The sequence below is a fragment of the Hevea brasiliensis genome, chromosome 17 (assembly GCF_030052815.1).
Source record: "Hevea brasiliensis isolate MT/VB/25A 57/8 chromosome 17, ASM3005281v1, whole genome shotgun sequence".
Lineage (NCBI taxonomy): Eukaryota > Viridiplantae > Streptophyta > Magnoliopsida > Malpighiales > Euphorbiaceae > Hevea > Hevea brasiliensis.
This window is the reverse complement of record NC_079509.1, coordinates 48,237,737-48,251,984: the sequence shown is the minus strand read 5'-3', so window position 1 is coordinate 48,251,984 and position 14,248 is coordinate 48,237,737. Positions and strand designations below refer to the sequence as shown.

The window sequence follows — 14,248 nt, the reverse complement described above, 5'->3', positions numbered from 1 at the left end:
CACTCGAAAGGGTATTCAAAGGATTTAAGAATTAATCTCCTTAAAACCCGTAAGTTCCACAAGATTGGATAACCAATTTAAAAATCCCAAAATAGCTTGAATATGAACTCCCGAACTCTGGAATCGCCTTTTTATCATTGTTAATTTCTAGTTGAATTTAATTACTTGCCATTTTAAATCTTACCATATTTCAATTTGCTTATTTTGATTTGATGCAAATTTAGTTAAATCATTACATTGTTCAATAGATTATTGATTTTGCACATATAGATTTCATACTTAAATATTCATCAATTTATTGCTTTAATTTCAAAAATAGTTTAAATTAGTCAAATTTTTATATCAAAAATTCAATCATTAACACAACTCCTCGTGGGAATGATGTTTTTTCTATATTACTTGTACGACCCGTGCACTTACGGTTGGGCCACATCAAGTTTTTGGCGCTGTTGCCGGGGAGTTGTTTGTTTAAGATTGAATTCTTGATTATTTTAGTTGTTTATAGTTTTATCTTTGTTATCTTTTCATTTTGTGTTTGTTTGTTCTTTTTAGGTACTCTTAATCTTTTATGAGAAGAGCTAGAAGCACAAGTGACACATCCTTATTGTTTAATCCTGAAATTGAGAAATTTTGTAGAGCCAACAAGAAAGAAAACAGAAAAAGGAAAGAAGCCTTGAAAGAAACTGAAATTGAAGCAGACATGACTGATGAAAGAATTAGAATTGGTGATGGTAATGCTGGAAATGATCGAAACAATGAAAATGCAGCCCAAGTTGAAGAGGTTATAAATGCTAATGTGCCTAAGGGAAGTATGATGGATCATGCTTTTCCTCATTTTGATGACTTGAGAGAGGGCATAGCAAGACCAAGAATTGATGCAAATAGTTACAAGATGGATTTTGGGGTTCTTCAAATGATTCAAAATTCCCAATTTAGGGGACATCCTTATAAAAATCCACACACACATCTAAAGAAGTTTGCTATGATTTGTGATATGCAAAAACAACCTGGAGTATCTGATGATGTAGCAAGATTGAAGCTATTCCCATTCTCTTTGAAGGATAAAGCATTGGATTGGCTTGATTCTTTACCTCACAACTCCATTACAAATTGGGAGCAACTCATTGATGCATTTCTTGCACAATATTTTCCACCTGGAAAAACTCAAGAATTGAGGAATCAAATGACAGCTTTTAGACCAAGAGAAGATGAAACTTTCTATGAATCATGGATGAGATGGAAGGAATTAGAGAGACAATACCCACATCATGCCATTCCAAAATGGACGATAAACCAGAATTTTTACACCAATGTTACTCCTGCAATTAGAGGTATAATTAATGCTCAAACTGGAGGAGAATTTATTATGAAGCGTGAAGATGAAGCTTATGAGCTATTGGAGAAAATTGCAAAGAATACTCATTGGAGTAGTCCAAGAGGATAAACTCCAACTCAAAAGAGGCAAGCTGCTGGAATGTATGACCTTGATCCATTCAACATGATTAATGCAAAGTTTGATGCACTTACAAATGTTTTGGCTAAGAAGATGGAAGATTTAAGTATGTTGGTTAGTTCATCATCATCATCTGGAAGTTCACAACAAGTTGCTTATGCAGAAGGAACTACCAGCTGTGGAGTAGACTATGGAGAGCAAGCTGCATATGTTGGTAATTATGGAAACAAACAAATGGGGAATCCTTACTCTCAAACTTATAATCCAACTTGGAGGAATCATCCCAACTTTTCATGGGGAAATCAGCAAGTCAAGTCCCAAATCAAAATCTTCAGCCACAACAGCAACAAGGAATTCCATATCAGCAAAATAGGCAACCATTGCCTAATTTTCAGCAGAGAAACATGAATCCTGCACCTCCACCAAAACAGCAAGAACAAAGTTCCACCACATAAGCTTTATTACAACATATTCTTACTAACCAAACTAAGCATGATGAGGAGATGAGAGAGATGAGAGCAAGGCTAGAATAGATGCAAACACATAATAGAATGTTGGAAAATCATATTGCACAACAAGCATCTTCCTCAGGTACCAAGTCTTTTGGAAAACTTCCAAGTCAACCAGAAAACCCAAGAAAACAGTGTCAAGCTATTACTTTAAGAAGTGGGAAGGTTATAAATAATGAGAAGAGTGGAAAAAATGAGAAAAGTGAAAATAGTGAGAAGAGAGAAAATGAGAAAGAAATTGATGAGAGAGAAAAACAAGAAAGTGAGAAAGAAAGTGCAGAAAAATGTAAAGAGAAAATTGAAGAGAAGGAAGAGAAGTATATACCTCCAGAGCCTTACAAACCACAACTTCCCTTTCCACAAAGATTTCAAAAAGCCAAGCTTGATAAGCAATTTGGAAAGTTCTTAGAGGCTTTGAAGAAGCTATACATAAATGTGCCTTTTATTGATGCTCTTTCACAAATGCCCTTTTATGCAAAATTCTTAAAAGAAATTCTCTCAAACAAGAGGAAACTTGAAGACCATGAAACTGTAGCTTTGACAGAAGAATGCAGTGCTATCCTCCAAAGGAAACTTCCTCCACAGCTCAAAGATCCAGGGAGTTTTTCAATTCCATGCCACATTGGGGAATCATGTTCTACAAAAGCTTTATGTGATTTAGGGGCTAGTGTTAGCCTTATGCCCCTCTCCATTTATGAGAAGCTCAATATGGGAGATCTTAAGCCAACCCACATTTCTCTTCAGTTAGCTGACAGATCAATTAAGTATCTTGAAGAGATTTTGGAGAATGTGCCTCTGAAGGTTGGGAAGTTCTATATACCTGTTGATTTTGTCATCTTGGACATGGAAGAGGATTCTAATATCCCAATTATCTTGGGAAGACCCTTTCTAGCTACAACAGGAGCATTGATTGATGTTAAGGGAGAAAAATTGACTCTTAGAGTTGGTGAAGATCAATTGGTTTTCAATATTAATAACACTATGAAGAAGCATCATTCTGAAGCTGATACTTGTTTGAGAATTGATATCATTGATGAGTTGGTTGAAGAACACTTCAGAAAGAGATATCCGGAAGATCCACTTAAAAATTGCTTGGTTCATGGAGGAAGCATAGACTATGACAACCCTCATGTGGCTGCATATGCTCAACATTTAGAGGGTAATCCACCATTCATTTTTGCTTCAGTTTTTCAACTCACACAAAAGGAAATAGTCGAATCTAAGCAACCATCATTCAAGGAAGAAGATGCACCTAAGGTAGAACTTAAGCAACTTCCTTCTCAGCTCAGGTATAAATTTCTTGGCACCAATAACACTTATCCAGTAATTGTAAATGCAAACTTGAGTACTTTAGAGGTTGATAAGTTGTTAAGAGTGTTGAGGCAATTTAGGAAAGTTTTAGGATATACCATAGATGACATTAAGGGAATAAGTCCACACTTTTGCATGCACAAAATTATTTTAGAAAAAAATTGTAAGCCATCTATTGAACATCAGAGGAGATTGAATCCAAATATGAAATAAGTTGTTAAAAAGGAAATTTTGAAGTTGCTTGATGCAGGGATCATATATCCTATCTCAGACAGTACTTGGGTGAGCCCAGTACATGTTGTCCCAAAAAAGGGTGGAATGACAGTGATCAAAAATGAAAATAATGAATTAATTCCCACCAGAACAGTGACTAGTTGGCAAATGTGCATAGATTACAGAAAATTAAATATTGCCACTAGAAAAGATCAATTTCCACTTCCCTTCACTGATCAAATGTTAGAAAGACTGGCTAGGCATTCTTATTTTTGCTACTTAGATGGGTATTCAGGATTTTTTCAAATCCCTATTCATCCAAATGATCAAGAGAAAACCACTTTTACTTGTCCATATGGAACCTTTGCTTATAGGAGGATTCCATTTGGGTTGTGTAATGCACCAGCCACTTTTCAAAGGTGCATGATGGCAATCCTCTCAGATTTCATTGAAGATATAATGGAGGTTTTTATGGATGACTTTTTTATTTATGGGTCTTCATTTGACATATGCTTGGCTAACCTTTCTAAAGTTTTGCAGCAATGTGCAGATACTGACCTTGTGTTAAACTGGAAAAAGTGTCATTTTATGGTTCAGGAAGGGATAGTGCTTGGACATTTGGTGTCTAACAGAGGAATAGAGGTTGATAAAGCCAAGGTTGAAGTGATAGAGAAGATGGCTCCTCCTACCAATGTCAAAGGAATTCGAAGTTCTTTAGGGCATGCCGGGTTCTGCAGACGCTTTATCAAGGATTCATCTAAAATAGCCAAACCTTTGTCTAATTTGTTAAGTCATGACATACCATTTGTATTTGACCAAGAGTGTTTGGGTGCCTTTTGTAGGTTGAAGCAAGTTCTTATCACTGCACCAATCATGCAATCGCTGGATTGGTGTTTACCTTTTGAAATTATGTGTGATGCTAGCAACTATACAATTGGAGCTGTTCTTGGTCAAAGAAAAGACAAAATGGCTTATGCTATTTATTATGCTAGTAGAACACTGGATGAGGCTCAAACAAATTATGCAACAACCGAAAAGGAATTCTTAGCAATTGTCTTTGCATTGGAAAAGTTCAGACCTTACATTATTGACTCAAAGGTGGTTATATTTTCAGATCATGCTGCTATCAGGTATTTGCTCGGTAAAAAGGAGGCTAAACCTAGGCTTATTATGTGGATTCTGATGCTACAAGAGTTTGGTTTGGAGATTAGAGATAAGAAGGGAGCTGAAAATGTAGTTGCAGATAATCTTAGTAGGTTGAAATTGGATGATGAAGAAATGGATGAAGTCCCTATTGATGAGTTTTTCTTGGATGAACAACTTTTCTCTCTTGTTGCTAAACTACCTTGGTATGCAGACTTGGTAAATTATCTATCTTGTGGAGTTTTACCTCTAGGAATGACATGGCAACAAAAGAAAAAGTTATTGCATGAGGCAAAATTTTATAGATGGGATGATTCTTTACTCTTTAGGAGATGTTGCGATGGTTTAATAAGAAGATGTATTCCTGATGAGGAGACACATAGTGTTATGCATCATTGCCATGCTTCTGATTATGGAGGACATTTTGGAATCTCTAAAATAGCTAGTAAAATTCTGTAGGCTGGTTTCTTTTGGCCAAATCTTTTTAAGGATGTGAGGAAATTTGTGTTAGAATGTGATAAATGTCAAAGGAGTGGAAATCTATCAAAAAGAGATCAAATGCCCCTAAATGATATTCTTGAAGTGGAATTATTTGATGTCTGGGGAATAGATTTTATGGGCCCATTTCCTCCTTCATATGGTAATAAATACATTCTAGTTGGAGTTGACTATGTGTCAAAATGGGTAGAAGCTATTGCAACTCCAACTAATGATGCTAAGGTGGTAGTGAAATTCTTAAAGAAATTTGTCTTGAGTAGATTTAGAGCTCCAAGGGCTATAATTAGTGATGGGGGTTCACATTTTTGTAATAAGCAATTTGAGAGCTTAATGAGGAAATATGGTGTAGTGCACAAGATAGCTACCCCATACCATCCTCAAACTTTAGGACAAGTTGAAATTTCTAACAGAGAACTCAAACATATCTTGGAGAAAATAGTGAGCAATTCTCGGAAAGACTGATATGTCAAACTAGATGATGCTTTATGGGCATATAGGACTGCTTACAAAACCCCTATAGGAACTACTCCCTTTAGGTTGGTGTATGGTAAGTCTTATCATTTACCTGTGGAGCTAGAACATAGAGCATATTAGGCCATTCAGACCTTGAATTTTGATCTCAAGCAAGCTGGTGAGAAGAGGCTATTGCAACTTAATGAGCTTGAAGAATTGAGGATGGATGCCCATGAAAGTGCCCATATTTATAAAGAAAGAACTAAAGTTTGGCATGATAAACATCTTAGGAAAAAGGAATTTAAAGAAGGTGATTCAGTTTTGTTGTTCAACTCAAGATTGAAATTGTTCCCTCGTAAACTTAAATCAAGGTGGACTGGTCCATATAGAGTTTCTAAGGTTTTCCCTTATGGAGCAATTGAAATTTGGAGTGAAAAATCTAGGAATTTTAAGGTCAATGGGCATAGATTAAAACATTACATAACTGGAGACTCAATAAAAGGAGCAAGCTGTTTCAAGCTCTCTGATCCCTCACCTCCTTTTTAGTGAAATGCATGAAGAGTCTAGCTAAGGATTATAAATTAGCACTCTTGGGAGGCACCCTATGTTCTTTTATTTTGCTTTTGTTGATTTACTTTTATTTGCATTACTTTTGTTTTTATCTTAAATCTCCCCAAATTCAAATTTTGACATTGTTGAATCTTGTCCATTGTAGATGCATTTCAATGGATGAAGGTTGTTGAACTGCTGAGGAGTAACTCTTAATCTGCTATTTTATCTTTTAACTTTCCCAAGATTGGTTTATTTTCATTGCATAACCTGCGCAGGACTGCTTCTTGGTTTATGCAGAGAAATGAAATTTTCAGCAAAGAGGGGTCTGCAGCACATGGCATTTGTTTCTTTGTTGAGGTTGGGTGTGTAACTTTTAAGTATTTGTGCTTATCATGTTAATATGATGGTAAGTGAGTCATTTTAGTAGTTTTGAGCTTATTTGGGTTGTGTGATTTAATGTGCACATGCTGCATTTTCTTTGCATAACTTGGAGAGTCCATTTTCTTTTGTGGATAAATGCAACTTTGTGCAGATTTTTATTGAGCTTTAATGCGCTAAATGTTAATTTGCAGAGTTTGAGTTGAAATGGCATAATTCACAAATGCCTCTTATGCAGAACTTACTTCTACAAGCTTGTATAGTGCAATTGTGATGGATTTTGTATATATATTGATGTGTTTTTTGTGATAATTTCTCATGATTTATGCTTCATAAGATTACATTTCTTCATTCTAGTGTATTTTTCAAACTTACAAAACATTTTCAATCGTAATCTCAATCTTGTTGAAATGTGCATAAGTAACTGCATAACTTATGCAGCTTTCAGATCACAATTTTTGCCATTTTTCATCTCTGCTGAAATCTGCATAAGGATGTGCATAACTTATGCAAGCTTGCATAACCAAAATTTTTCCATTTTTCATCTCTGCTGAAATCTGCATAAGGATGTGCATAGCTTATGCAATTCTGCACTGCCACATTTTTGCCATTTTTCATCTCTGTCGAAACCTGTATAAGGGAGTGCATAAGTTATGCACTTTTGCATAACCAATTTTTCACACTCTCATTTTATGTCAAAACTTGCATAAGGGAGTGCACAACTTATGCACTTTTGCATAACCACATTTTCTGGGATTCCATTTTCTGTCGAAACTTGCATAAGGGAGTGCATAAGTCATGTACTTTTGCACGACCAACTTTTCACACTCCCATTTTCTGCCGAAACCTGCATAAGAGAGTGTATAACTTATGTACATCCGTTCTCCCCTTATGCAGAAAATCACATGTCCTGTGCAAATCAAAAATTTTTGGCACCCCACTTTCGCACCTCCCACATCCCGTCGTTCTTGTTCCCAACCCCCCCATGTTCATTTTTCTCGGCATTAATACTCCTCCCCACACCTCTTTTCATCGCCTGATGCCCTAACCTCCCTTTATCTCCTTCATTTTCTTCTTCCCTCCTCCATTCCTACCATCGACAACAACAACCATGGAATCACCTCCTCCTTCCCCTCAAGGCTCTCCTCTCCAAGTCATGCCTCTAGCAATGCAGGCCCCCAATCTCGATTCTCCTCCACAACAAACCCCTCCACCTCCTCCTACATCCACCTATAAGAGGAGAATCCGGTCGAAATCAACCGGACCCATGGCCTCTGCACCACCTCTCACAAAACACAAAGACCCACCTACTACTCCACTTTCAGAGCCCACACCCAAAAACCCTAAAACTTCAGCTTCCACACGAAAAAGGGTTGGCGTTTCTACCTCTACCCCACAAGCCAAATCACCCTCCTCTAGCAAAAAGCAAACTTCAGTAGCAACACAGGTATCCAAACTACCTTGGCCCCTTCCTGATGCAACCCACCAGGCAACTTTTAAGAGACTAAAGGACAGGAAAGTGCAACCCACTAGGTACATTTCTACAGATGCCCTCTAATCAGTTGGTTTATTTGATAATGTTGTTGCTTACCTTGATGGTCTAGGTTGGATGGAATTTGTGCATAAATAAGAACTAGTTTATCCAGCTCTAGTTTTGGAATTTATTTCCTCATTTTCTGCTACTCTGAAATTGCATGAGATAGATTACAAGCCAACTATGAAGTTTAGGTATTTGGGGCAAAATAGAGAGCTATCATTAGACCAATTTCATAGTATTTTTGGGCTTGCAATTGATGGATTGTTTAGGGTACCATATACAGGCATAGAGGTAGCAAATAAAGGTGTTTGGAATGCTGTTCAGTTTTGGAGGAGTATTACAAACCAATCTCAGAGTTTTTATGCTGGCAAATCCAAGACCTCCCAAATAATAGACCCTGCACTTAGATTTATCCATAGGCTTATTACTAGCACTATCTTAAGCCGAGGGACTAGTTCTGATCCTGTTGGAAAATCTGACTTGTTCATGCTATGGTGTATTTTCATAAAGTTAAAATATCTCCTAGTTACTTCTTTTGTGAGCATGTGTTACATATTGCTACCAAATCTGTAGGTGATATAGTCATGGGTGGGCTCATAACTGTTATAGCTAAGCATTTTGGTTTTGATCCGGAAGAGCATCCTCTACCAGCCCTTTCAGACACTCTATATTTTGATGCTACTCACCTATCCAAAACTGGATTCAATTTGCCACCATCTGACACTCACAACCAGCAGCAGATACAGGACCCACTGCACAACCAGAGGCATAATCTATACCACCAGTCCAACAGCATTCTACTGAACCTGCACCACCTACTCAGTCTGCACAGGATACCCCAGCAGAATCTGCACAGCCAACACCATCTGCAACTGGACCCTCTTCATCCATTACACCTCCTCCCTTCAACACTAAAGCCTTATTCACCTATCTTGAAAGGCTTAGTGATGATGAATATTTTGTGGATAAGAAGCTTGAAACTGGTCTTGATACCCTCAAGGATCGTCATGATCAACTCTTTGATTTTGTTATGGAAACTAGAGATAAACAGAAAGAGTTAAAAGAGATGATGAAGCAGCTCATGGCTTTTCTGGGAATGCCACCTCCTCCAGAACCACCCCTTCGGCAGCAGCCAGCTCCATCCAGTCCTTTAACAGCATCTTTGGACAAGGGCAAAACCATAGAATTAGATTAGTTTTTATTTTGCTTTTGTTCATCTTCTAGGACTTTTTCTTTTTGGATATGTTGAAACAATTTTAGTTTGTCTTGAATTCTGTTTTCTTGAAGTTCTATTGGATGGCTTTTCCATTAGTTTGTCATTAATTCTCATTGCCTTTACTGCCCTTTTGTGCATACTTGTTAATACACTGTATATATTTACATACCTTTGCTGGTGTTTGCACATTTTTCCTTGCTATATCATTATGCAGCAGCTTTTGAATATACTGCACAGGCTGTGAAACTCCTTATGCAATTATTCTGCATAGCCTGTGCAGTCCCTTATGGAACTCATGCCATACTGCACAGCTTATGCAGTCTCCTTATGCACCTGTTCTGTACAGTATTTTATTCTGCATAACCTGTGTAGCTATCTTATGCATCACCATCATCTCTTGAATTCACATCTGCTCTATACCAGGTAACTCTTTCTTTTTGCTCTTAAATTTAATTATTCCTGGTTATTCCTCCTTGCTTTGAGTTTTGATGCTGTACTGCTTTAGACATTGAGGACAATGTCCAATTTTGAGTTTGGGGGTGTCCCATTCCATTTACATATATATTGTAAATATTTTACATATACATCCATACATACATATACATAACACATTTACATAACACATTTACACACACATTATACATCACTTAGAAATTGTACACATTGCACACAAATAGATTTCCTCCATTTAGTTAATGCATTGCTCATTTTTAGGAATCATGCATCATGCATTAAAATCTTTTGCCAAATCCCTTGAGTATTGAAAAGTTGCCTATGAGAGTGATTTGACTTACCTTTAGTTGGGTTTGTGGATTGAAAGTTTCCTAAGAGGTGCAAAGTTTTGAAGCGTTTATCCCTTACCTATATCTTCTTAGCCAAAAAGCCACCCAACTAGTCCTTTAGAAATTGGAATGTTTAGAGGGAATTATTGGATATAAGGTAGTCAAATGATGTCTCACCAATCTTAGGACAAATTTTCTAAACCTTTCAAGACGAAATACCAGCTTATACTTGAAAAGAGAGATGATTAGGCATTCTTTGATTTAAACCTTCTCATTTTAAACCTTTGGCCTTTTTCCTAATTAAAATTAACCCTTGCAAACCCCTTTGAGCCTTTTTATTTCTAATTTTTCTTGAAACCCTTATTACTACCTGGCCAATGAACCAAACACTCCAACCCTTTTCATGAGAATAATTGAATATTAGGTACACTTTATACTCTAATATCATTAAAAAAAAAGAGAAAAAGAAAAAGGGAGAAGAAATGCTTGTCATCTTGTAAAAGTGCTAGTATATATGCTTTTCACTATTGTCATTCAAATTGAAAGAAATCCACCCAAAGTAATTAAAGGAAATGAATTTGGGGGTGGCATTTTTAGGGACAATCATCAAGAGAAAAATACAAGATATAAGTTTAAAGTATCAAAGTGTCCCTCCATTTTTATGTATTTTGTAAAATATGCTAGCACTTGACGATTCTCATTGTGTATTTCTCTCCTCCATATATACATATACATATATATATATATAAAGAGAAAGAAGAAAAAAATAATAATAAAATATGAAGTGTACCTTATGTTTTCAAGATTGAAAATATTCTCATGCTTTGAATCCTTTTTCCCCTTTTTCTTCTTAGCCTCATTTTGAACCCCATGGCCCCATTACATCCCCAAAAAGATCTTTGATCTCTTGATAGTACTTGCTACATTAGTGGAGATAGGAGTAGGGAATTTACCTATAGGATTGGAAAATTATTCATTTATTCATTCAATTCCATCATTCTATATAGAGACACTTTGACTATTGATTGTTCTAAAATTCCTTTTGAGCATGACTCTCTCTTTTGATTGGTTGGTTTAGGAATTTTGGATGATATTTAACTTGATGGCTAAGCGGTGAAAGTTTGGATAAGCACTAAATTCTTTGCATTTTTGAAGGATGGGTATATGGATTATTGGTATGGCTAAAGGTATGTTAAGTTACTTTAATAAGTGATTTTCATAGCTCTTTGGATAAGGCACCCCTAAAAATTGCATTATATTTTAAAGTTTGCTTGAGGACAAGTAAAAACTTGAGTTTGGGGGTATTTGATACATGCATTTTGCATAGTCATTTAGGCTTAATTTTATAGCCATTTTAGTTGATTATTAGTCACTTTTAGCTAATTTCATTAGTTATTTAGATAGTTTTTCATAATTTCCAATTTTTGGATTAATTTGTAATTTTACATTGTTTTATAGGTAAAATGGTGTTTTTGAGGGACTAAAAAGAAATTTTGCCATTGATGAATGATTTCTACAGCCAAAGACGTCAAAAATAAGTTTCAAAGTTGAAGTATGCATTGGCCAAATTGCGCATAACTTGCCGCATAAGTTGTGCAGTTCTGCACAAGGAGAAGAAATAATGTCCCAAACCAGCCGAAATTTGCATAAGTTACCGCATAACTTATGCAGATTCGTGCCTTGCTTATGCGACCTCACGGAAAACTGCATAACTTATGCAGTCTTGCACCCTGCTCATGCAGCTTCGCATAGAGAGCTAGGAACCAGCCGAAAACTGCATAAGGGACTGCATAACTTATACAGTTCCATAAAGTCCTCATAATGAGCTGGCAAAAGATTCCCTCATAAAAACACACCTCAAACACACCATTTTAGGGCTCCTTGTCAGAGAAAAAGATATAAATAGGCCTTTATCCCTTTTTAGAAAGGAAGGGAAGAAAAGAAAAGAAAAGGAGCAGTAGCTGAAGAGTTAAAAAAGGGAGCAAAAATGTCACCCCCTCCATTTCCAGACAGATTTGGAGTTTTCTTTCCTTTATTGCATATTTCCTACCTTTCTTGTATTGGGTTTCTTAGTTCTTAGCTTAGATTAAGGTTTTATTTCCATATTAACTCAGAATATCTTGTAAATATTATGGATAGTGAGTAGTTTTCATTAGATTCTGCAGTTGGGATGTAATATTTAAGATATTTTGTGGATTTTGATTGGGTAATCCATATTTTATGGTTTTAATGAGTTTTATTCATTTCTTGTGTGCTCAATGACATGTTTAGTGTAGGATCCCATTAAGTGTTGTTCTTAATCCATGGTTGAAGCACCGAACGGAGAAAGCCTTGTGATAGATAATCAAAAAATTGGACTTAATTAACTTAGATCTAGAAATAGACTAAGGATTAAGAGGATTTACAGATTAATTAAGGAACTTAATGGGTCTTAATTAATTTTAACTCCACGAAAGTAGGATTAGATTGATTAAGGCACTCTTTGTCCCACTCGAAAGGGTATTCAAAGGATTTAAGAATTAATCTCCTTAAAACCCGTAAGTTCCACAAGATTGGATAACCAATTTAAAAATCCAAAAATAGCTTGAATATGAACTCCCAAACTCTAGAATCGCCTTTTTATCATTGTTAATTTCTAATTGAATTTAATTACTTGTCATTTTAAATCTTGCCATATTTCAATTTGCTTATTTTGATTTGATGCAAATTCAGTTAAATATTTACATTGTTGAATAGATTATTGATTTTGCACATATAGATTTCATACTTAAATATCTATCAATTTATTGCTTTAATTTCAAAAATAGTTCAAATTAGTTAAATTTTTATATCAAAAATTCAATCATTAACACAACTCCTTATGGGAACGATATCTTTTCTATATTACTTGTACAACCCGTGCACTTGCGGTTGGGCCACATCAGTAAACACTGACAGATCTGGTTGGTCTCTATGTGAGCACTACTACTACTGCTGCTACGGCTGCTGGGACTGATCTCCAGTACCTACGCGATGGAAAACCAACGTGCTAAGCATAATGCTTAGTAGTGCATATTTTATAATAACAATAATTTAACAATTGAAATAATAATTGCAATTCATAATTTTTGGGTCTTTTACATTTTTAGTGCACTTTGGAAACAATAAAAATTATTGGGATCTTTTCTATTTACTTATTGTGTATTCAGTATTAATTAATCATTATCAATGCCCAAGAAACCTATAACAATTTATAAAAGTTGGATGCAATGGAGTATACGGGATTGACAGCCATATGTCTACCCTGTATACATCTATCAGGCACAAGGCCAGCTGTCGGGCACGAGACCCGCTATTAGGCTTATAAAGCCAAAAATAAAATAGGCACAATGGCCAGTAAGTAGGCATATAGCCTGTAGAACAATCATGCCAGACATATATTATCGGTTCATGATTTTTTCGATAGACAGTACTGCTATCTGTAGTCCCTAATTGGTATACCAATTTATCCAAACTAAATAAATAAGTTTAGGTATACTATGGGCAATTAAGTATGATTTTAATTATTTTAGTACTATTCACTATCAATATTTTCTGGTACTGTTTAGTGGTACCATTAATTTCATATTAATAGGACATTAGTCCCAATTTACATATTCATATCATTTTTAATATTTAATTAGCCTTATGAGTATTTTAATTACCATGTATAGCATTTTTCCTATGAACATTTCTTTAGGTTCATTTTGATGTATTATATTTATCTAGGAATTTGGCTAGGTTAGGATGTCTATTTAGTCACACTTCCTTCATAACAATTGCTCCTCTATGTTTAAACTTGAATTTCAGTTTTTCAATCACTTAATTTGGGGTTATAGAACTCAAGTTATGGTCAAAATACCATAACTGGTCCTTTTTCCTCTAAGCTGTCCAGAATTGACAATTCCTAGTCAAGAAAATTTGACTAGTCATTTGTTCATTTTATGATTATTTTTAAACTTAGGTTCCTTCATAAGATATTTTCCTCTATGCCTTAAGGACTTCCAGGTACAATTTCATAATTTTTCAAGCCTGGTATAGTGAGTTATGGTCAATGTATTGACCTAGACTCTTAATCCTATAAAGGCAATAGTCAAACTTCAGGGCAGTATGTTTAACCCTCTTTTAGGGTCTTTACACTTAGAATTTGATAAAGGTGTCTAAATCAATGTTGTAGCCCTAGGC

General features: G+C 35.6%; 1 non-coding gene across 1 annotated transcript; it reads right to left on the bottom strand.

The window, feature by feature from the left end:
- Window positions 1–1,168: 1,168 nt before the first annotated feature.
- LOC131175789 (small nucleolar RNA R71) lies at window positions 1,169–1,275 on the bottom strand. The gene has a single exon (XR_009145979.1). It is a non-coding gene; the product is annotated as a small nucleolar RNA R71 (small nucleolar RNA).
- Window positions 1,276–14,248: the final 12,973 nt, after the last annotated feature.